The 19,935-nt window shown below is 39.1% G+C and overlaps 31 pseudogenes; all 31 read left to right on the top strand.

Annotated features, from left to right (window-relative positions):
* Positions 1-225: 225 nt before the first annotated feature.
* Positions 226-342, top strand: LOC122338302 (annotated as a pseudogene).
* Positions 343-618: 276 nt separating this feature from the next.
* Positions 619-737, top strand: LOC122338261 (annotated as a pseudogene).
* Positions 738-1,009: 272 nt separating this feature from the next.
* LOC122338295 lies at positions 1,010-1,128 on the top strand (annotated as a pseudogene).
* Positions 1,129-1,787: 659 nt separating this feature from the next.
* Positions 1,788-1,904, top strand: LOC122338285 (annotated as a pseudogene).
* Positions 1,905-2,177: 273 nt separating this feature from the next.
* LOC122338255 lies at positions 2,178-2,297 on the top strand (annotated as a pseudogene).
* Positions 2,298-2,964: 667 nt separating this feature from the next.
* On the top strand, positions 2,965-3,083 carry LOC122338272 (annotated as a pseudogene).
* A 272-nt stretch (positions 3,084-3,355) lies between these two features.
* Positions 3,356-3,474, top strand: LOC122338289 (annotated as a pseudogene).
* Positions 3,475-4,142: 668 nt separating this feature from the next.
* Positions 4,143-4,261, top strand: LOC122338277 (annotated as a pseudogene).
* A 663-nt stretch (positions 4,262-4,924) lies between these two features.
* LOC122338271 lies at positions 4,925-5,043 on the top strand (annotated as a pseudogene).
* A 273-nt stretch (positions 5,044-5,316) lies between these two features.
* On the top strand, positions 5,317-5,435 carry LOC122338301 (annotated as a pseudogene).
* A 273-nt stretch (positions 5,436-5,708) lies between these two features.
* On the top strand, positions 5,709-5,827 carry LOC122338260 (annotated as a pseudogene).
* A 271-nt stretch (positions 5,828-6,098) lies between these two features.
* Positions 6,099-6,217, top strand: LOC122338286 (annotated as a pseudogene).
* A 273-nt stretch (positions 6,218-6,490) lies between these two features.
* LOC122338259 lies at positions 6,491-6,609 on the top strand (annotated as a pseudogene).
* A 274-nt stretch (positions 6,610-6,883) lies between these two features.
* LOC122338303 lies at positions 6,884-7,000 on the top strand (annotated as a pseudogene).
* Positions 7,001-7,273: 273 nt separating this feature from the next.
* Positions 7,274-7,392, top strand: LOC122338270 (annotated as a pseudogene).
* A 273-nt stretch (positions 7,393-7,665) lies between these two features.
* Positions 7,666-7,784, top strand: LOC122338258 (annotated as a pseudogene).
* A 273-nt stretch (positions 7,785-8,057) lies between these two features.
* On the top strand, positions 8,058-8,176 carry LOC122338282 (annotated as a pseudogene).
* A 272-nt stretch (positions 8,177-8,448) lies between these two features.
* On the top strand, positions 8,449-8,567 carry LOC122338269 (annotated as a pseudogene).
* A 274-nt stretch (positions 8,568-8,841) lies between these two features.
* On the top strand, positions 8,842-8,961 carry LOC122338267 (annotated as a pseudogene).
* Positions 8,962-9,629: 668 nt separating this feature from the next.
* On the top strand, positions 9,630-9,749 carry LOC122338280 (annotated as a pseudogene).
* Positions 9,750-10,022: 273 nt separating this feature from the next.
* On the top strand, positions 10,023-10,141 carry LOC122338281 (annotated as a pseudogene).
* A 276-nt stretch (positions 10,142-10,417) lies between these two features.
* Positions 10,418-10,534, top strand: LOC122338287 (annotated as a pseudogene).
* A 270-nt stretch (positions 10,535-10,804) lies between these two features.
* LOC122338298 lies at positions 10,805-10,921 on the top strand (annotated as a pseudogene).
* Positions 10,922-11,194: 273 nt separating this feature from the next.
* LOC122338276 lies at positions 11,195-11,311 on the top strand (annotated as a pseudogene).
* A 272-nt stretch (positions 11,312-11,583) lies between these two features.
* LOC122338305 lies at positions 11,584-11,700 on the top strand (annotated as a pseudogene).
* Positions 11,701-15,593: 3,893 nt separating this feature from the next.
* On the top strand, positions 15,594-15,712 carry LOC122338268 (annotated as a pseudogene).
* A 671-nt stretch (positions 15,713-16,383) lies between these two features.
* Positions 16,384-16,502, top strand: LOC122338294 (annotated as a pseudogene).
* A 275-nt stretch (positions 16,503-16,777) lies between these two features.
* Positions 16,778-16,901, top strand: LOC122338297 (annotated as a pseudogene).
* Positions 16,902-17,958: 1,057 nt separating this feature from the next.
* LOC122338304 lies at positions 17,959-18,076 on the top strand (annotated as a pseudogene).
* Positions 18,077-18,351: 275 nt separating this feature from the next.
* Positions 18,352-18,469, top strand: LOC122338279 (annotated as a pseudogene).
* A 274-nt stretch (positions 18,470-18,743) lies between these two features.
* Positions 18,744-18,862, top strand: LOC122338257 (annotated as a pseudogene).
* The last annotated feature ends 1,073 nt before the right edge of the window (positions 18,863-19,935 follow it).

Raw genomic sequence — 19,935 nt, 5'->3', positions numbered from 1 at the left:
AAAGTTTGACCAGCTCTTTGCTTTCCTTTACTGCTTATTTAATTCAATTGCCTTTAAAGTAGCTGTTCTTTAAACAGAGTTTGACTGTTTTTAACTACTTAACTAATGCTCTTATCTTTAATGTAGCTCATTTTGAAGTATTTTTTTGTATTTCATTCATTACTTATCTAGTATAATGGCACTTAGTGTGCCTCACCTTAAAATAGGGGCTTTTGCAGCAGCTTTCTTTACGGCCATCCCACCCTGTTCACGCCTGATCTCGCCTGATCTCAGAAGCTACAGAGTTGGGCCTAGTTAGTACTTGGATGGGAGACTGCCTAGGAATACCAGGTGCTGTAAGTTTTTGAGTTTTTTCACTACTTATCTAATACACTGGCCCTTAGTGTGGCCAAAGTTTGACCAGCTCTTTGCTTTCCTTTACTGCTTATTTAATTCAATTGCCTTTAAAGTAGCTGTTCTTTAAACAGAGTTTGACTGTTTTTAACTACTTAACTAATGCTCTTATCTTTAATGTAGCTCATTTTGAAGTATTTTTTTGTATTTCATTCATTACTTATCTAGTATAATGGCACTTAGTGTGTGCTCACCTTAAAATAGGGGCTTTTTGCAGCAGCTTTCGCTTACGGCCATCCCACCCTGTTCACGCCTGATCTCGCCTGATCTCAGAAGCTAAGCAGAGTTGGGCCTAGTTAGTACTTGGATGGGAGACTGCCTAGGAATACCAGGTGCTGTAAGTTTTTGAGTTTTTTCACTACTTATCTAATACACTGGCCCTTAGTGTGGCCAAAGTTTGACCAGCTCTTTGCTTTCCCTTACTGCTTATTTAATTCAATTGCCTTTAAAGTAGCTGTTCTTTAAACAGAGTTTGACTGTTTTTAACTACTTAACTAATGCTCTTATCTTTAATGTAGCTCATTTTGAAGTATTTTTTGTATTTCATTCATTACTTATCTAGTATAATGGCACTTAGTGTGCCTCACCTTAAAATAGGGGCTTTTGCAGCAGCTTTCGCCACGGCCATCCCACCCTGTTCACGCCTGATCTCGCCTGATCTCAGAAGCTAAGCAGAGTTGGGCCTAGTTAGTACTTGGATGGGAGACTGCCTAGGAATACCAGGTGCTGTAAGTTTTGAGTTTTTTCACTACTTATCTAATACACTGGCCCTTAGTGTGGCCAAAGTTTGACCAGCTCTTTGCTTTCCCTTACTGCTTATTTAATTCAATTGCCTTTAAAGTAGCTGTTCTTTAAACAGAGTTTGACTGTTTTTAACTACTTAACTAATGCTCTTATCTTTAATGTAGCTCATTTTGAAGTATTTTTTGTATTTCATTCATTACTTATCTAGTATAATGGCACTTAGTGTGCCTCACCTTAAAATAGGGGCTTTTGCAGCAGCTTTCGCACGGCCATACCCACCCTGTTCACGCCTGATCTCGCCTGATCTCAGAAGCTACAGAGTTGGGCCTAGTTAGTACTTGGATGGGAGACTGCCTAGGAATACCAGGTGCTGTAAGTTTTGAGTTTTTTCACTACTTATCTAATACACTGGCCCTTAGTGTGGCCAAAGTTTGACCAGCTCTTTGCTTTCCCTTACTGCTTATTTAATTCAATTGCCTTTAAAGTAGCTGTTCTTTAAACAGAGTTTGACTGTTTTTAACTACTTAACTAATGCTCTTATCTTTAATGTAGCTCATTTTGAAGTATTTTTTGTATTTCATTCATTACTTATCTAGTATAATGGCACTTAGTGTGCCTCACCTTAAAATAGGGGCTTTTTGCAGCAGCTTTCTTACGGCCATACCACCCTGTTCACGCCTGATCTCGCCTGATCTCAGAAGCTACAGAGTTGGGCCTAGTTAGTACTTGGATGGGAGACTGCCTAGGAATACCAGGTGCTGTAAGTTTTTGAGTTTTTTCACTACTTATCTAATACACTGGCCCTTAGTGTGGCCAAAGTTTGACCAGCTCTTTGCTTTCCCTTACTGCTTATTTAATTCAATTGCCTTTAAAGTAGCTGTTCTTTAAACAGAGTTTGACTGTTTTTAACTACTTAACTAATGCTCTTATCTTTAATGTAGCTCATTTTGAAGTATTTTTTTGTATTTCATTCATTACTTATCTAGTATAATGGCACTTAGTGTGCCTCACCTTAAAAATAGGGGCTTTTGCAGCAGCTTTCACACGGCCATCCCACCCTGTTCACGCCTGATCTCGCCTGATCTCAGAAGCTACAGCAGAGTTGGGCCTAGTTAGTACTTGGATGGGAGACTGCCTAGGAATACCAGGTGCTGTAAGTTTTTGAGTTTTTTCACTACTTATCTAATACACTGGCCCTTAGTGTGGCCAAAGTTTGACCAGCTCTTTGCTTTCCCTTACTGCTTATTTAATTCAATTGCCTTTAAAGTAGCTGTTCTTTAAACAGAGTTTGACTGTTTTTAACTACTTAACTAATGCTCTTATCTTTAATGTAGCTCATTTTGAAGTATTTTTTTGTATTTCATTCATTACTTATCTAGTATAATGGCACTTAGTGTGCCTCACCTTAAAATAGGGGCTTTTTGCAGCAGCTTTCGCTTACGGCCATACCACACCCTGTTCACGCCTGATCTCGCCTGATCTCAGAAGCTACAGAGAGTGGGCCTAGTTAGTACTTGGATGGGAGACTGCCTAGGAATACCAGGTGCTGTAAGTTTTGAGTTTTTTCACTACTTATCTAATACACTGGCCTTAGTGTGTGGCCAAAGTTTGACCAGCTCTTTGCTTTCCTTACTGCTTATTTAATTCAATTGCCTTTAAAGTAGCTGTTCTTTAAACAGAGTTTGACTGTTTTTAACTACTTAACTAATGCTCTTATCTTTAATGTAGCTCATTTTGAAGTATTTTTTTGTATTTCATTCATTACTTATCTAGTATAATGGCACTTAGTGTGCCTCACCTTAAAATAGGGGCTTTTTGCAGCAGCTTTCGCACGGCCATACCACCCTGTTCACGCCTGATCTCGCCTGATCTCAGAAGCTAAGCAGAGTTGGGCCTAGTTAGTACTTGGATGGGAGACTGCCTAGGAATACCAGGTGCTGTAAGTTTGAGTTTTTTCACTACTTATCTAATACACTGGCCCTTAGTGTGGCCAAAGTTTGACCAGCTCTTTGCTTTCCTTTACTGCTTATTTAATTCAATTGCCTTTAAAGTAGCTGTTCTTTAAACAGAGTTTGACTGTTTTTAACTACTTAACTAATGCTCTTATCTTTAATGTAGCTCATTTTGAAGTATTTTTTTGTATTTCATTCATTACTTATCTAGTATAATGGCACTTAGTGTGCCTCACCTTAAAATAGGGGCTTTTGCAGCAGCTTTCGCTTACGGCCATACCACCCTGTTCACGCCTGATCTCGCCTGATCTCAGAAGCTAAGCAGAGTTGGGCCTAGTTAGTACTTGGATGGGAGACTGCCTAGGAATACCAGGTGCTGTAAGTTTTTGAGTTTTTTCACTACTTATCTAATACACTGGCCCTTAGTGTGGCCAAAGTTTGACCAGCTCTTTGCTTTCCTTACTGCTTATTTAATTCAATTGCCTTTAAAGTAGCTGTTCTTTAAACAGAGTTTGACTGTTTTTAACTACTTAACTAATGCTCTTATCTTTAATGTAGCTCATTTTGAAGTATTTTTTGTATTTCATTCATTACTTATCTAGTATAATGGCACTTAGTGTGCCTCACCTTAAAATAGGGGCTTTTTGCAGCAGCTTTCACTACGCCATACCACCACCCTGTTCACGCCTGATCTCTCGCCTGATCTCAGAAGCTAAGCAGAGTTGGGCCTAGTTAGTACTTGGATGGGAGACTGCCTAGGAATACCAGGTGCTGTAAGTTTTTGAGTTTTTTCACTACTTATCTAATACACTGGCCTTTAGTGTGGCCAAAGTTTGACCAGCTCTTTGCTTTCCTTACTGCTTATTTAATTCAATTGCCTTTAAAGTAGCTGTTCTTTAAACAGAGTTTGACTGTTTTTAACTACTTAACTAATGCTCTTATCTTTAATGTAGCTCATTTTGAAGTATTTTTTGTATTTCATTCATTACTTATCTAGTATAATGGCACTTAGTGTGCCTCACCTTAAAATAGGGGCTTTTTGCAGCAGCTTTCGCTTACGGCCATACCACCCTGTTCACGCCTGATCTCGCCTGATCTCAGAAGCTAAGCAGAGTTGGGCCTAGTTAGTACTTGGATGGGAGACTGCCTAGGAATACCAGGTGCTGTAAGTTTTTGAGTTTTTTCACTACTTATCTAATACACTGGCCCTTAGTGTGGCCAAAGTTTGACCAGCTCTTTGCTTTCCTTACTGCTTATTTAATTCAATTGCCTTTAAAGTAGCTGTTCTTTAAACAGAGTTTGACTGTTTTTAACTACTTAACTAATGCTCTTATCTTTAATGTAGCTCATTTTGAAGTATTTTTTTGTATTTCATTCATTACTTATCTAGTATAATGGCACTTAGTGTGCCTCACCTTAAAATAGGGCTTTTTTGCAGCAGCTTTCGCACACGCCATCCCACCCTGTTCACGCCTGATCTCGCCTGATCTCAGAAGCTACAGAGTTGGGCCTAGTTAGTACTTGGATGGGAGACTGCCTAGGAATACCAGGTGCTGTAAGTTTTTGAGTTTTTTCACTACTTATCTAATACACTGGCCCTTAGTGTGGCCAAAGTTTGACCAGCTCTTTGCTTTCCTTTACTGCTTATTTAATTCAATTGCCTTTAAAGTAGCTGTTCTTTAAACAGAGTTTGACTGTTTTTAACTACTTAACTAATGCTCTTATCTTTAATGTAGCTCATTTTGAAGTATTTTTTTGTATTTCATTCATTACTTATCTAGTATAATGGCACTTAGTGTGCCTCACCTTAAAATAGGGGCTTTTTGCAGCAGCTTTCGCACGGCCATACCACCCTGTTCACGCCTGATCTCGCCTGATCTCAGAAGCTAAGCAGAGTTGGGCCTAGTTAGTACTTGGATGGGAGACTGCCTAGGAATACCAGGTGCTGTAAGTTTTTGAGTTTTTTCACTACTTATCTAATACACTGGCCCTTAGTGTGGCCAAAGTTTGACCAGCTCTTTGCTTTCCTTACTGCTTATTTAATTCAATTGCCTTTAAAGTAGCTGTTCTTTAAACAGAGTTTGACTGTTTTTAACTACTTAACTAATGCTCTTATCTTTAATGTAGCTCATTTTGAAGTATTTTTTTGTATTTCATTCATTACTTATCTAGTATAATGGCACTTAGTGTGCCTCACCTTAAAATAGGGGCTTTTTGCAGCAGCTTCGCTTACGGCCATACCACACCCTGTTCACGCCTGATCTCGCCTGATCTCAGAAGCTACAGAGTTGGGCCTAGTTAGTACTTGGATGGGAGACTGCCTAGGAATACCAGGTGCTGTAAGTTTTTGAGTTTTTTCACTACTTATCTAATACACTGGCCCTTAGTGTGGCCAAAGTTTGACCAGCTCTTTGCTTTCCTTACTGCTTATTTAATTCAATTGCCTTTAAAGTAGCTGTTCTTTAAACAGAGTTTGACTGTTTTTAACTACTTAACTAATGCTCTTATCTTTAATGTAGCTCATTTTGAAGTATTTTTTTGTATTTCATTCATTACTTATCTAGTATAATGGCACTTAGTGTGCCTCACCTTAAAATAGGGGCTTTTGCAGCAGCTTTCGCTTACGGCCATCCCACCCTGTTCACGCCTGATCTCGCCTGATCTCAGAAGCTAAGCAGAGTTGGGCCTAGTTAGTACTTGGATGGGAGACTGCCTAGGAATACCAGGTGCTGTAAGTTTTGAGTTTTTTCACTACTTATCTAATACACTGGCCCTTAGTGTGGCCAAAGTTTGACCAGCTCTTTGCTTTCCCTTACTGCTTATTTAATTCAATTGCCTTTAAAGTAGCTGTTCTTTAAACAGAGTTTGACTGTTTTTAACTACTTAACTAATGCTCTTATCTTTAATGTAGCTCATTTTGAAGTATTTTTTGTATTTCATTCATTACTTATCTAGTATAATGGCACTTAGTGTGCCTCACCTTAAAATAGGGGCTTTTGCAGCAGCTTTCGCTACGGCCATCCCACCCTGTTCACGCCTGATCTCGCCTGATCTCAGAAGCTAAGCAGAGTTGGGCCTAGTTAGTACTTGGATGGGAGACTGCCTAGGAATACCAGGTGCTGTAAGTTTTGAGTTTTTTCACTACTTATCTAATACACTGGCCCTTAGTGTGGCCAAAGTTTGACCAGCTCTTTGCTTTCCTTACTGCTTATTTAATTCAATTGCCTTTAAAGTAGCTGTTCTTTAAACAGAGTTTGACTGTTTTTAACTACTTAACTAATGCTCTTATCTTTAATGTAGCTCATTTTGAAGTATTTTTTTGTATTTCATTCATTACTTATCTAGTATAATGGCACTTAGTGTGCCTCACCTTAAAATAGGGGCTTTTTGCAGCAGCTTTCGCTTACGGCCATCCCACCCTGTTCACGCCTGATCTCGCCTGATCTCAGAAGCTAAGCAGAGTTGGGCCTAGTTAGTACTTGGATGGGAGACTGCCTAGGAATACCAGGTGCTGTAAGTTTTGAGTTTTTCACTACTTATCTAATACACTGGCCCTTAGTGTGGCCAAAGTTTGACCAGCTCTTTGCTTTCCTTTACTGCTTATTTAATTCAATTGCCTTTAAAGTAGCTGTTCTTTAAACAGAGTTTGACTGTTTTTAACTACTTAACTAATGCTCTTATCTTTAATGTAGCTCATTTTGAAGTATTTTTTTGTATTTCATTCATTACTTATCTAGTATAATGGCACTTAGTGTGCCTCACCTTAAAAATAGGGGCTTTTTGCAGCAGCTTTCGCACACGGCCATACCACCCTGTTCACGCCTGATCTCGCCTGATCTCAGAAGCTACAGAGTTGGGCCTAGTTAGTACTTGGATGGGAGACTGCCTAGGAATACCAGGTGCTGTAAGTTTTGAGTTTTTTCACTACTTATCTAATACACTGGCCCTTAGTGTGGCCAAAGTTTGACCAGCTCTTTGCTTTCCCTTACTGCTTATTTAATTCAATTGCCTTTAAAGTAGCTGTTCTTTTAAACAGAGTTTGACTGTTTTTAACTACTTAACTAATGCTCTTATCTTTAATGTAGCTCATTTTGAAGTATTTTTTTGTATTTCATTCATTACTTATCTAGTATAATGGCACTTAGTGTGCCTCACCTTAAAATAGGGGCTTTTTGCAGCAGCTTTCGCACGGCCATACCACCCTGTTCACGCCTGATCTCGCCTGATCTCAGAAGCTAAGCAGAGTTGGGCCTAGTTAGTACTTGGATGGGAGACTGCCTAGGAATACCAGGTGCTGTAAGTTTTGAGTTTTTTCACTACTTATCTAATACACTGGCCCTTAGTGTGGCCAAAGTTTGACCAGCTCTTTGCTTTTCCTTACTGCTTATTTAATTCAATTGCCTTTAAAGTAGCTGTTCTTAAACAGAGTTTGACTGTTTTTAACTACTTAACTAATGCTCTTATCTTTAATGTAGCTCATTTTGAAGTATTTTTTTGTATTTCATTCATTACTTATCTAGTATAATGGCACTTAGTGTGCCTCACCTTAAAATAGGGGCTTTTTGCAGCAGCTTTCACTTACGGCCATCCCACCCTGTTCACGCCTGATCTCGCCTGATCTCAGAAGCTAAGCAGAGTTGGGCCTAGTTAGTACTTGGATGGGAGACTGCCTAGGAATACCAGGTGCTGTAAGTTTTTGAGTTTTTTCACTACTTATCTAATACACTGGCCCTTAGTGTGGCCAAAGTTTGACCAGCTCTTTGCTTTCCTTACTGCTTATTTAATTCAATTGCCTTTAAAGTAGCTGTTCTTTAAAACAGAGTTTGACTGTTTTTAACTACTTAACTAATGCTCTTATCTTTAATGTAGCTCATTTTGAAGTATTTTTTTGTATTTCATTCATTACTTATCTAGTATAATGGCACTTAGTGTGCCTCACCTTAAAATAGGGGCTTTTTGCAGCAGCTTTCGCACGGCCATCCCACCCTGTTCACGCCTGATCTCGCCTGATCTCAGAAGCTAAGCAGAGTTGGGCCTAGTTAGTACTTGGATGGGAGACTGCCTAGGAATACCAGGTGCTGTAAGTTTTGAGTTTTTTCACTACTTATCTAATACACTGGCCCTTAGTGTGGCCAAAGTTTGACCAGCTCTTTGCTTTCCTTACTGCTTATTTAATTCAATTGCCTTTAAAGTAGCTGTTCTTTAAACAGAGTTTGACTGTTTTTAACTACTTAACTAATGCTCTTATCTTTAATGTAGCTCATTTTGAAGTATTTTTTTGTATTTCATTCATTACTTATCTAGTATAATGGCACTTAGTGTGCCTCACCCTTAAAATAGGGGCTTTTTGCAGCAGCTTTCGCACGGCCATACCACCCTGTTCACGCCTGATCTCGCCTGATCTCAGAAGCTAAGCAGAGTTGGGCCTAGTTAGTACTTGGATGGGAGACTGCCTAGGAATACCAGGTGCTGTAAGTTTTGAGTTTTTTCACTACTTATCTAATACACTGGCCCTTAGTGTGGCCAAAGTTTGACCAGCTCTTTGCTTTCCCTTACTGCTTATTTAATTCAATTGCCTTTAAAGTAGCTGTTCTTTAAACAGAGTTTGACTGTTTTTAACTACTTAACTAATGCTCTTATCTTTAATGTAGCTCATTTTGAAGTATTTTTTTGTATTTCATTCATTACTTATCTAGTATAATGGCACTTAGTGTGCCTCACCTTAAAATAGGGGCTTTTTGCAGCAGCTTTCTTTTACGGCCATACCCACCCTGTTCACGCCTGATCTCGCCTGATCTCAGAAGCTAAGCAGAGTTGGGCCTAGTTAGTACTTGGATGGGAGACTGCCTAGGAATACCAGGTGCTGTAAGTTTTGAGTTTTTTCACTACTTATCTAATACACTGGCCCTTAGTGTGGCCAAAGTTTGACCAGCTCTTTGCTTTCCTTACTGCTTATTTAATTCAATTGCCTTTAAAGTAGCTGTTCTTTAAACAGAGTTTGACTGTTTTTAACTACTTAACTAATGCTCTTATCTTTAATGTAGCTCATTTTGAAGTATTTTTTTGTATTTCATTCATTACTTATCTAGTATAATGGCACTTAGTGTGCCTCACCTTAAAATAGGGGCTTTTGCAGCAGCTTTCGCCACGGCCATACCACCCTGTTCACGCCTGATCTCGCCTGATCTCAGAAGCTACAGAGTTGGGCCTAGTTAGTACTTGGATGGGAGACTGCCTAGGAATACCAGGTGCTGTAAGTTTTTGAGTTTTTTCACTACTTATCTAATACACTGGCCCTTAGTCTGGCCAAAGTTTGACCAGCTCTTTGCTTTCTTTCCCTTACTGCTTATTTAATTCAATTGCCTTTAAAGTAGCTGTTCTTTAAACAGAGTTTGACTGTTTTTAACTACTTAACTAATGCTCTTATCTTTAATGTAGCTCATTTTGAAGTATTTTTTTGTATTTCATTCATTACTTATCTAGTATAATGGCACTTAGTGTGCCTCACCTTAAAATAGGGGCCTTTTTGCAGCAGCTTTCGCTTACGGCCATCCCACCCTGTTCACGCCTGATCTCGTCTGATCTCAGAAGCTAAGCAGAGTTGGGCCTAGTTAGTACTTGGAATGTGAGACTGCCTAGGAATACCAGGTGCTGTAAGTTTTTGAGTTTTTTCACTACTTATCTAATACACTGGCCCTTAGTGTGGCCAAAGTTTGACCAGCTCTTTGCTTTCCCTTACTGCTTATTTAATTCAATTGCCTTTAAAGTAGCTGTTCTTTAAACAGAGTTTGACTGTTTTTAACTACTTAACTAATGCTCTTATCTTTAATGTAGCTCATTTTGAAGTATTTTTTTGTATTTCATTCATTACTTATCTAGTATAATGGCACTTAGTGTGCCTCACCTTAAAATAGGGGCTTTTTGCAGCAGCTTTCGCACGGCCATCCCACCCTGTTCACGCCTGATCTCGCCTGATCTCAGAAGCTAAGCAGAGTTGGGCCTAGTTAGTACTTGGATGGGAGACTGCCTAGGAATACCAGGTGCTGTAAGTTTTGAGTTTTTTCACTACTTATCTAATACACTGGCCTTAGTGTGTGGCCAAAGTTTGACCAGCTCTTTGCTTTCCTTACTGCTTATTTAATTCAATTGCCTTTAAAGTAGCTGTTCTTTAAACAGAGTTTGACTGTTTTTAACTACTTAACTAATGCTCTTATCTTTAATGTAGCTCATTTTGAAGTATTTTTTTGTATTTCATTCATTACTTATCTAGTATAATGGCACTTAGTAGTGTGCCTCACCTTAAAATAGGGCTTTTTGCAGCAGCTTTCGCTTACGGCCATCCCACCCTGTTCACGCCTGATCTCGCCTGATCTCAGAAGCTACAGAGTTGGGCCTAGTTAGTACTTGGATGGGAGACTGCCTAGGAATACCAGGTGCTGTAAGTTTTTGAGTTTTTTCACTACTTATCTAATACACTGGCCCTTAGTGTGGCCAAAGTTTGACCAGCTCTTTGCTTTCCTTACTGCTTATTTAATTCAATTGCCTTTAAAGTAGCTGTTCTTTAAACAGAGTTTGACTGTTTTTAACTACTTAACTAATGCTCTTATCTTTAATGTAGCTCATTTTGAAGTATTTTTTGTATTTCATTCATTACTTATCTAGTATAATGGCACTTAGTGTGCCTCACCTTAAAATAGGGGCTTTTTGCAGCTTTCTTTTACGGCCATCCCACCCTGTTCACGCCTGATCTCGCCTGATCTCAGAAGCTACAGAGTTGGGCCTAGTTAGTACTTGGATGGGAGACTGCCTAGGAATACCAGGTGCTGTAAGTTTTTGAGTTTTTTCACTACTTATCTAATACACTGGCCCTTAGTGTGGCCAAAGTTTGACCAGCTCTTTGCTTTCCTTACTGCTTATTTAATTCAATTGCCTTTAAAGTAGCTGTTCTTTAAACAGAGTTTGACTGTTTTTAACTACTTAACTAATGCTCTTATCTTTAATGTAGCTCATTTTGAAGTATTTTTTTGTATTTCATTCATTACTTATCTAGTATAATGGCACTTAGTGTGCCTCACCTTAAAATAGGGGCTTTTGCAGCAGCTTTCGCTTACGGCCATACCACCCTGTTCACGCCTGATCTCGCCTGATCTCAGAAGCTACAGAGTTGGGCCTAGTTAGTACTTGGATGGGAGACTGCCTAGGAATACCAGGTGCTGTAAGTTTTTGAGTTTTTTCACTACTTATCTAATACACTGGCCCTTAGTGTGGCCAAAGTTTGACCAGCTCTTTGCTTTCCTTTACTGCTTATTTAATTCAATTGCCTTTAAAGTAGCTGTTCTTTAAACAGAGTTTGACTGTTTTTAACTACTTAACTAATGCTCTTATCTTTAATGTAGCTCATTTTGAAGTATTTTTTGTATTTCATTCATTACTTATCTAGTATAATGGCACTTAGTGTGCCTCACCTTAAAATAGGGGCTTTTTGCAGCAGCTTTCGCACGGCCATACCACCCTGTTCACGCCTGATCTCGCCTGATCTCAGAAGCTACAGAGTTGGGCCTAGTTAGTACTTGGATGGGAGACTGCCTAGGAATACCAGGTGCTGTAAGTTTTTGAGTTTTTTCACTACTTATCTAATACACTGGCCCTTAGTGTGGCCAAAGTTTGACCAGCTCTTTGCTTTCCTTACTGCTTATTTAATTCAATTGCCTTTAAAGTAGCTGTTCTTTAAACAGAGTTTGACTGTTTTTAACTACTTAACTAATGCTCTTATCTTTAATGTAGCTCATTTTGAAGTATTTTTTGTATTTCATTCATTACTTATCTAGTATAATGGCACTTAGTGTGCCTCACCTTAAAATAGGGGCTTTTGCAGCAGCTTTCGCCACGGCCATCCCACCCTGTTCACGCCTGATCTCGCCTGATCTCAGAAGCTAAGCAGAGTTGGGAAGTAGTACTTGGATGGAGGCTGCCTAGAATACCAGGTGCTGTGTAAGTTTTGAGTTTTTTTCACTACTTATCTAATACACTGGCCCATTAGTGTGGCCAAAGTTTGACCAGCTCTTTGCTTTCTCTTACTGCTTATTTAATTCAGACTTGTTTTTAAAAGTAGCTGTTCTTTAAACAGAGTTTGAATTGCTTTTAACTACTTAACTAATGCTCTTATCTTTTAATGTAGCTCATTTGGAAGTATTTTTTGTATTTCATTCATTACTTATCTGTTATAATGGCACTTAGTGTGCCTCACCTTAAAATAGGGGCTTTTTGCAGCAGCTTTCGCTCAGCACGTCAACACGTTCCCACGCCTGATCTCGTCTGATCCTGGTGAAGCTAAGCAGAGTTGGGGCCTAAGTGTTAGTAATTTGGCAGGAGATCATCTAGAATAATTGGTAAAGCAAAGTTTTTGAGTTTTTTCACTACTTCTATCTAATACACTGGCCCATAGTGTAGCCAAAGTTGGCTCAGCTCTTTGCTTTCCCTTACTGCTTATTTAATTCAATTGCCTTTAAAGTAGCTGTTCCTTTAAACAGAGTTTGACTGTTTTTAACTACTTAACTAATGCTCTCTATCTCAATGTATAGCTCATTTTGAAGTATTTTTTTGTATTTCATTCATTTACTTATACAGTATATTAGTACCCTAGTGGTGCCTCACCTTAAAATAGGGGCTTTTTGCAGCAGCGCTTAACCACAGCCATACCCACTCACTGTTCACGCCTGATCTTGTCTCCGATCTCAGAAGCTAAGCAGAGTTGAGCTAAATTCAAATATGCCAGATGGGAGACTGTCTAGGAATACCAGGTGCTGTAAGTTTTTGAGCTTTTTCACTGCTTATCTAATACACTGGCCCTTAGTGTGGCCAAAAGTTTGACCAGCTCTTTGCTTTCCTCTACTGCTTATTTAATTCAATTGCCTTTAAAAAGTAGCTGTTCTTTAAACAGAGTTTGAATTGTTTTTAACTACTTAACTAATGCTCTTATACTTTAATGTAGCCTATTTTTGAAGTATTTTTGTATTTCATTCATTACTTATCTAGCATAATGGCAACTTAGTGTGCCTCTACCTTAAATAATGGAGCATTTTTTGCAGCAGCTAGCCACGCCATACCACCTGTTCACGCCTGATCTTGTCTGATCTCAGAAGCTTAAGCAGAGTTGGGCCCAGTTAGTACTTGGATGGGAGACTGCCTAGGGAAACACAGGTGCTGTAAGCCTTTGAGTTTTTTCACTACTTATCTAATACACTGGCCCTTAGTGTGGCCAAAGTCTGACCAGCTCTCTTTGCTTTCCCTTACTGCTTATTTAATTCAATTGCTTTTAAAGTAGCTGTTCTTTAAACAGAGTTTGACTGTTTTTAACCATTTAACTAATGCCTCTTATCTTTAATGTAGCTCATTTTGAAGCATTTTTTTGTGCATTTCATCCATTACTTATCTAGTATAATGGCACTTCTAGTGTGCCTCACCTTAAAATAGGGGAAGGCTTTTTGCAGTAGCTTTCTCCGCGGCCATCCCACCCTGTTCACGCCTGATGTCAGCCTGATCTCAGTTGCTAAAAGCAGAGTTGGGCCTACTTAGTACTTGGATGGGAGACTGCCTAGGAATACCAGGTGCTGTAAGTTTTTGAGTTTTTCACTACTTATCTAATACACTGGCCCTTAGTGTGGCCAAAGTTTGACCAGCTCTTTGCTTTCCTCTTTACTGCTTATTTAATTCAATTGTGCTTTTAAGTAGCTGTTCTTTCAAACAGAGTTTGACTGTTTTTAACTACTTAACTAATGCTCTTATCTTTAATGTTTAGCTCATTTTTTGAAGCATTTTTGTATTTCATTCATTACTTATCTAGTATAATGGCAATTCTAGTGTGCCTCACCTTAAAATAGGGGCTTTTGCAAGCAGCCACACGCCATCCCACCCTGTTCACGCCTGATCTTGTCTGATCTCAGAAGCTAAGCAGAGTTGGGGCCTGAGTTAGTACTTCTGGATGGGAGACTGCTTCTAGGAATACCAGGTGCTGTAAGTTTCTTCAGGATTTTTACTACTTATCTAATACACTGGCTCTTAGTGTGGCCAAAGTTTGACCAGCTCTTTGCTTTCCCCTTACTGCTTATTTAATTCAATTGCTCTTGCTAAGTAGCTGTTACTTAAACAGAGTTTGACTGTTTTTAACTCACTTAACTAATGCTCTTATCTTTAATGTAGCTCATTTTGAAGTATTTTTTTGTATTTCATTCATTACTTATCTAGTATAATGGCAATTTAGTGGTGCCTCACCTAAAAATAGGGGCTTTTTGCAGCAGTTTTAGCCACGGCCATACTAATTCTGTTCACGCCTGATCCTTGTCTCTGATCTCAGTAGCTACAGAGTTGGGCCCCAGTTAGTACTTGGATGAGGAGACCGCTTAGGAATACCAGGTGCTGTAAGTTTTTGAGTTTTTTCTACTACTTATCTAATACACTGGCCCTTAGTGTGGCCAAAGTTTGACCAGCTCTTTTGCTTTCCCTTACTGCTTATTTAATTCAATTGTCTTTAAAGTAGCTGTTCTTTTAAACAGAGTTTGACTGTTTTTTAACTACTTAACTAATGCTCTTATCTTTAATGTAGCTCATTTTAAGTATTTTTTTTTGTATTTCATTCATTACTTATCTAGTATAATGGCACTTAGTGTGCCTCACCCAAAAATAGGGGCTTTTTGCATAGCTTTTCACTTATGGCCATCCCACCCTGTTCGTCGCCTGATCTCGCCTGATCTCCAGTAAGCTAAGCAGAGTTGGGCCTAGTTAGTACTTGGATGGGAGACTGTCTGTGAATACCAGGTGCTGTAAGTTTTTGAGTTTTTTCACTACTTATCTAATACACTGGTTCTTCAGTGTGGCCAAAGTTTTGACCAGCTCTTTGCTTTCCCTTACTGCTTATTTAATTCAATTGCCTTTAAAGTAGCTGTTCTTTAAACAGAGTTTGACTGTTTTTAACTACTTAACTAATGCTCTTATCTTTAATGTAGCTCATTTTTGAAGTATTTTTTTGTATTTCATTCATTACTTATCTAGCATAATGGCACTTAGTGTGCCTCACTCCAAAATAGGGGCTTTTTGCAGCAGCTTTTGCCACGGCCATACCACCTGTTCACGCCTGATCTCTGTCTGATCTGTGAAGCTAAGCAGAGTTGGGCCTAGTTATTCACTTCTGGATGGGAGACTGCCTAGGAATACCAGGTGCTGTAAGTTTTGAGTTTTTTTCACTACTTATCTAATACACTGGTCTCTTAGTGTGGCCAAAGTTTGACCAGCTCTTTGCTTTCCCTTACTGCTTATTTAATTCAATTGCCTTTAAAGTAGCTGTTCTTTAAACAGAGTTTGACTGTTTTTAACTACTTAACTAATGCTCTTATCTTTAATGTAGCTCATTTTGAAGCATTTTTTTTTGCATTTCATTCATTACTTATCTAGTATAATGGCACCCTAGTGCCTCACCTTGTACAATAGCCGGGCTTTTTGCAGCAGCTTTCGCACGGCCATACCACCCTGTTCACGCCTGATCTCGCCTGATCTCAGAAGCTAAGCAGAGTTGGGCCTAGTTAGTACTTGGATGGGAGACTGCCTAGGAATACCAGGTGCTGTAAGTTTTGAGTTTTTCACTACTTATCTAATACACTGGCCCTTAGTGTGGCCAAAAGTTTGACCAGCTCTTTGCTTTCCCTTACTGCTTATTTAATTCAATTGCCTTTAAAGTAGCTGTTCTTTAAACAGAGTTTGACTGTTTTTAACTACTTAACTAATGCTCTTATCTTTAATGTAGCTCATTTTGAAGTATTTTTTTTTGTATTTCATTCATTACTTATCTAGTATAATGGCACTTAGTGTGCCTCACCTTAAAATAGGGGGCTTTTGCAGCAGCTTCTGCTTTACGGCCATCCCACCCTTTGTTCACGCCTGATCTCGCCTGATCTCAGAAGCTACAGAGTTGGGCCTAGTTAGTACTTGGATGGGAGACTGCCTAGGAATACCAGGTGCTGTAAGTTTTTGAGTTTTTCACTACTTATCTAATACACTGGCCCTTAGTGTGGCCAAAGTTTGACCAGCTCTTTGCTTTCCCTCACTGCTTATTTAATTCAATTGCCTCTTTAAAGTAGCTGTTCTTTAAACAGAGTTTGACTGTTTTTAACTACTTAACTAATGCTCTTATCTTTAATGTAGCTCATTTTGAAGTATTTTTTGTATTTCATTCATTACTTATCTAGTATAATGGCACTTAGTGTGCCTCACCTTAAAAATAGGGGCTTTTTGCAGCAGCTTTCGCCACGGCCATCCCACCCTGTTCACGCCTGATCTCGCCTGATCTCAGAAGCTAAGCAGAGTTGGGCCTAGTTAGTACTTGGATGGGAGACTGCCTAGGAATACCAGGTGCTGTAAGTTTTTGAGTTTTTTCACTACTTATCTAATACACTGGCCCTTAGTGTGGGCCAAAGTTTGACTCAGCTCTTTGCTTTCCTTACTGCTTATTTAATTCAATTGCCTTTAAAGTAGCTGTTCTTTAAACAGAGTTTGACTGTTTTTAACTACTTAACTAATGCTCTTATCTTTAATGTAGCTCATTTTGAAGTATTTTTTTGTATTTCATTCATTACTTATCTAGTATAATGGCACTTAGTGTGCCTCACCTTAAAATAGGGGCTTTTGCAGCAGCTTTCGCTTACGGCCATACCACTCTCTGTTCACGCCTGATCTCACGTTGATCTCAGAAGCTAAGCAGAGCTGGGCCTAGTTAGTACTTCTGGATGGGAGACTGCCTAGGAATACCAGGTGCTGTAAGTTTTGAGTTTTTCACTACTTATCTAATACACTGGCCCTTAGTGTGGCCAAAGTTTGACCAGCTCTCTTGCTTTCCCTTACTGCTTATTTAATTCAATTGCCTTTAAAGTAGCTGTTCTTTAAACAGAGTTTGACTGTTTTTAACTACTTAACTAATGCTCTTATCTTTAATGTAGCTCATTTTGAAGTATTTTTTTGTATTTCATTCATTACTTATCTAGTATAATGGCACTTAGTGTGCCTCACCTTAAAATAGGGGGCTTTTTGCAGCAGCTTTAGCTTACGGCCATCCCACCCTGTTCACGCCTGATCTCGCCTGATCTCAGAAGCTACAGAGTTGGGCCTAGTTAGTACTTGGATGGGAGACTGCCTAGGAATACCAGGTGCTGCTGTGTTTTGAGTTTTTTCACTACTTATCTAATACACTGGCCCTTAGTGTGGCCAAAGTTTGACCAGCTCTTTGCTTTCCCTTACTGCTTATTTAATTCAATTGCCTTTAAAGTAGCTGTTCTTTAAAAATAGTTTGACTGTTTTTAACTACTTAACTAATGCTCTTATCTTTAATGTAGCTCATTTTGGAAGTATTTTTTGTATTTCATTCATTACTTATCTAGTATAATGGCACTCTTAGTGTGCCTCACCTTAAAATAGGGGCTTTTTGCAGCAGCTTTGCACGGCCATACCACCCTGTTCACGCCTGATCTCGCCTGATCTCAGAAGCTGCAAGAGTTGGGCCTAGTTAGTACTTGGATGGGAGACTGCCTAGGAATACCAGGTGCTGTAAGTTTTGAGTTTTTTCACTACTTATCTAATACACTGGCCCTTAGTGTGGCCAAAGTTTGACCAGCTCTTTGCTTTCCCTTACTGCTTATTTAATTCAATTGCCTTTAAAGTAGCTGTTCTTTAAACAGAGTTTGACTGTTTTAACTACTTAACTAATGCTCTTATCTTTAATGTAGCTCATTTTGAAGTATTTTTTTGTATTTCATTCATTACTTATCTAGTATAATGGCAATTTAGTGTGCCTCACCTTAAAATAGGGGCTTTTTGCAGCAGCTTTGTTTACGGCCATACCACACCTGTTCACGCCTGATCTCGCCTGATCTCAGAAGCTACAGAGTTGGGCCTAGTTAGTACTTGGATGGGAGACTGCCTAGGAATACCAGGTGCTGTAAGTTTTTGAGTTTTTTTCACTACTTATCTAATACACTGGCCCTTAGTGTGGCCAAAGTTTGACCAGCTCTTTGCTTTCCTTACTGCTTATTTAATTCAATTGCCTTTAAAGTAGCTGTTCTTTAAACAGAGTTTGACTGTTTTTAACTACTTAACTAATGCTCTTATCTTTAATGTAGCTCATTTTGAAGTATTTTTTGTATTTCATTCATTACTTATCTAGTATAATGGCACTTAGTGTGCCTCACATTAAAATAGGGGGCTTTTGCAGCAGCTTTTAGCTTACGGACATACCACCCTGTTCACGCCTGATCTCGCCTGATCTCAGAAGCTAAGCAGAGTTGGGCCTAGTTAGTACTTGGATGGGAGACTGCCTAGAATACCAGGTGCTGTAAGTTTTGAGTTTTTTCACTACTTATCTAATACACAGGCCCTTAGTGTGGCCAAAGTTTGACCAGCTCTTTGCTTTCCCTTACTGCTTATTTAATTCAATTGCCTTTAAAGTAGCTGTTCTTTAAACAGAGTTTGACTGTTTTTAACTACTTAACTAATGCTCTTATCTTTAATGTAGCTCATTTTGAAGTATTTTTTTGTATTTCATTCATTACTTATCTAGTATAATGCACTTAGTGTGCCTCACCCTTAAAATAGGGGCTTTTTGCAGCAGCTTTCGCTTACGGCCATCCCACCCTGTTCACGCCTGATCTCGTCTGATCTCAGAAGCAAAGCAGAGTTGGGCCTAGTTAGTACTTGGATAGGAGACTGCCTAGGAATACCAGGTGCTGTAAGTTTTTGAGTTTTTTCACTACTTATCTAATACACTGGCCCTTAGTGTGGCTAAAGTTTGACCAGCTCTTTGCTTTCCCTTACTGCTTATTTAATTCAATTGCCTTTAAAGTAGCTGTTCTTTAAACAGAGTTTGACTGTTTTTTAACTACTTAACTAATGCTCTTATCTTTAATGTAGCTCATTTTGAAGTATTTTTTTGTATTTCATTTATTACTTATCTAGTATAATGGCACTTAGTGTGCCTCACCTTAAAATAGGGGGCTTTTTGCAACAGCTTTAACACGGACATACCACCCTGTTGGCGCTAGAGAGCACACAGGAAGTTGTTGGCTGCAGTAGGGAGAGGAAGGCTCTCCTCCATTTTGTGTTAATTTTTTGTCTTTGTATTTTGCTTTTTTCTTTAGTTAAAGTTAGTTTTTTGTTTGTTTTTTTCAGTTATAAAACCACCCAACAGCAGCATTTTTGCTTGCTGGAGGGTGGTTACGCCTTTTTATTTTTCTCTTTTCTCCTTTTTTCAATGGACGGATTAACGGCAAACGACACTGGACTGGCACGAGCAACAAGCATGGCAAACGACTCTGGACTGGCACGCAGGAAGAAGCATGGGAAACGATATTGGACTGGCACGAGGAACAAGCATGGCAAACGACACTGGACTGGCACGAGGAAGAGGCACGGCAAACGACACTGGACTGGATGGCGAGACACGTATGACAAACGACACTGGTCTGGATTACCGACAACGAGAAGAACATGGAAAAAACCTAGACACAAGAGACAAGTTTGGCAGAAGAAGATATTTAAAGGAGGCGACTGTGATTGTGAATGTGGAGAATGTAAGTGAGGTGAGAGCTGTGGATATTATAAAAGCGGTGACGGATAAATGTGGAAATGGGAATATTTTGGCGTTAAGACCAAGGCAAGGGAAAAGAATATGAACTTACAATGGAAAAGGAAGAAGCATGTGAGGAATTGACTGATGGACTTTTAATAAAAGGGGTGAACTGCGTAGATAAAAAAATTGCAAAATAGAGATTACGTTGTTTCCTTCATGCACCTGCCCGCCTATCTTGAT

This window comes from Puntigrus tetrazona, unplaced genomic scaffold (assembly GCF_018831695.1).
Source record: "Puntigrus tetrazona isolate hp1 unplaced genomic scaffold, ASM1883169v1 S000000982, whole genome shotgun sequence".
NCBI lineage: Eukaryota > Metazoa > Chordata > Actinopteri > Cypriniformes > Cyprinidae > Puntigrus > Puntigrus tetrazona.
This window is presented reverse-complemented; position numbering and strand designations above follow the sequence as displayed.